This window comes from Molossus molossus, unplaced genomic scaffold, assembly GCF_014108415.1.
Source record: "Molossus molossus isolate mMolMol1 unplaced genomic scaffold, mMolMol1.p scaffold_m16_p_20, whole genome shotgun sequence".
Taxonomy (NCBI): domain Eukaryota; kingdom Metazoa; phylum Chordata; class Mammalia; order Chiroptera; family Molossidae; genus Molossus; species Molossus molossus.
In genome coordinates, this window is record NW_023425356.1 from 13,968,344 (window position 1) to 13,971,169 (window position 2,826).

Sequence of the window (2,826 nt, forward strand, 5' to 3'; positions counted from 1 at the left end):
CAGACTTTCTTATTGAAAAATAATCACCTCTTATATTATTAAGATAATGCCATAATTGTAGCAATTGAGTAACTGAGAACCTAGAGACAAAAAGAATCCCACGTCATTCACCAGGGGGGAAAAATGCTCTTATATACAAAGTATAATTAAACTGGAGCTTGGACATGCCTTCAATTTACATCTTGTAATACCAGTTTCTTTTCTCTCCCTATCTCTTGCTTTCCTTCTTTTTGAAGATTTTCTTTACAGAACCTTTTTAAATACCCATAAGATTTCCTTGGTGTCTCACTCACAGACTTTGAAACTGCGTAGTGCAGAGATTAAGATCAGGATTTTGGAGAGCCCAACTGTTTGGGTTGAATCCTAGCTCTGCTACCTAGGCTGTTTGATATGGGTAAGTTACCCAACCTCTCTGTGTCTCTCAACAAGGAGCTCATAATAATAATACCCCTCAGGGTGCTGTGTAAGGATTCAATAAGCTAATGCATGTAAAGAATTTAGAAAACTGCCTGGCTCTGAGTAGGTCCTTCTGGTGGATGTTATCAGTTTTAAAAACACCTTTCTCGGTACTTATTTTAGCCCACTTGTGAGGAGCACAATCTACAGGATGGAAGAATTATATCCTGCCCATACACTAATAATGTACAATGTAAGTGCTCAAACTGTGTCTTGGAATATAATATGTGCTCAATAAATAATGCAAATGTAAAGCTTCAGGCTTCCAATATTAACAAGTGATAAACCACAGCAAAATTTATATATGGAGTACATATTTAACATTGGGGTTTTAAAGTAGTTTTCAAAACATCTTCTGCTGAACCTTTGAAACATAAAACTTGTAATGCAACACAAAATTCTATTCACTAGAACCTTTCCCTTTTATTCCTCCATTTATTTATTTATGTATTATTGATGTTAGAGGAGGAGGAAGGGAGATGGAGAGAGAGATAGAAACATCAATAGAATGCTTCCTGTATGATCCCTGCTGAGGATGGAGCCCACAATCCAGGTATTGTGCCCTGACCAGGAATCGAACCAGTGACCTCTTGGTGCATGGGTCGATAGATGCTCAACCACTGAGCCACACCAGCCAGGTATTCTTCCATTTAATTTGATCTTGGTATTCAGTGATCTAAAACTCTTGTCTATAATATGATTCATTACAGATCATTTAAAAATATACTTTCCAGCTTTAGAAAACTGCCTATTGTCACATTAGAAAAAAAATTATTTCTTTATATCTTAAAAAAAATCTATTGCCACGTTCAACACAAAAAAATTAATGAAAGGCCAAGAGACACAATCACTACATTTCCTGGTTTCTGCCTGGGAAACTAATTCAGAACACGCCCAGTAAAAGTCTGCTGGTTACAAACACAGTACCTGGTTACAAACTGCTATTCCCTGTTTTATTTCCAGTCTTCCCCCCTAAAATCCCTCAAACACTCATATATCTATAGAAAAGAATGCAAATGTCTATAATAAAGGCTGTGCAGAAAATACATCTATATATTAATTTTGTTTTGGAGAACTTAAATATTTAAAAAGCAAATCAAACTTTTGATTTGAAGCAACTCTCCCCGCTTACTTTCCCAGGTAATTTAAACTACAACTATAGACTGCTTCACAGTAAATGGTTTAGTAACAGTGTATAGATAACATGTGCTATTCTAGAAAAATTCATCAATCAATTAAACATGGACCACACTTCAAACAATGGTGATTTTTCTGGAAAATGTCCTTAAAAAATTTGTCTACACAGTAAACAGAGATTTAAGACTTTATCTCAATAAAACACTGTAGGTCAATCACTAGATTTAGGGTAAAAGTTTACAAAGCTCCTACTACGTGTCTGGCAATTACTCAACGTGCACAAGGCTGGTGCACAAATAACAACACCTAACATCTGTGGCATGAGCATCCCAGTTTTACTAAGGAAAGGACGCCCAGAAAAGTCGCTTTGACCGAGGTATAGCACGTCTGGTCCGTGGGTCCTGGCCAAGGCTCCAGCCCTTGACTCATCATCTCATCATCCTCGGCTATCCTAGTTACTCAAAGTTCTTAGATGTTCCATTGTTAGATTTTAAAATCAAAATCCTACTTGACTTTTTCGCTGCTTGTCAGATTCTGCTAAGAATCAAAACGCAGAAAAAACAACTTTCTTTTGAAGTCCTTCGTCTCAGCCTGTCGACGTTGAAACTGGCTCATCCTGGCTGAAGCCCCGGTCTCCTCCCGCACACGGGGGCGCTCCCTCTCTCCCCCGGGCGGCCCAGGGCCGCAGCTCCAACGCGTCGACTGTCCCGCGTCCCCAAGGAGAACGGCGGACACCCTCCGCCCGGCTCCGCCACGACCGCCGCGGGCGACAGGCGGAACGCTCCAAGCCTGGCGTCGGCGGCGCCGGACACCCGCGCGTCCCTCGAGGCCCGGGAGGTGCCGAGACAGCGGGGCCGGGGCCACCTCCTCCGCCAGCCCGCTCCCGCCTGGTCTGCCTGGGGGCCCCGCTCCCCAGCCCCTGCCTCGGACCCCGCTCCGCATCACCCCGCTCCTACCTGCCCTGGGCCCCGACGCCGCCTCCGCGGCTGGGCTGCGAGGCTGCCGTCCTCTCCTGCGCGGAGGCGCTAGGTCTCGCCCTTCCCACTCCGATCGGCTCCGTCCCGCCCCCGCAGGCCCGGCCGAAAGCCCCGCCCCGGCCCGGCCGAGCCCGTTCCCTATTGGCTGCTGTTTCCACCCCTCACGCTCGGGCCCGCCCCTGGAGCCCCGGGGTCAGTCGTGAGGGGAACCGCCCCCGCTCTAGTCCGCCTACCGGCCAGAACCGTGCCCCGGACC

General features: G+C 45.7%; 1 protein-coding gene across 1 annotated transcript in view; it reads right to left on the bottom strand.

The window, feature by feature from the left end:
• DENND2C (DENN domain containing 2C) overlaps positions 1-2,598 on the bottom strand; it is a 74,537-nt gene extending 71,939 nt beyond the window's left edge. The window contains exon 1 of the mRNA XM_036273315.1: positions 2,550-2,598. The gene's annotated coding sequence lies outside the window, so the exon portion shown is untranslated. The remainder of the gene's footprint in view (positions 1-2,549) is intronic.
• Positions 2,599-2,826: the final 228 nt, after the last annotated feature.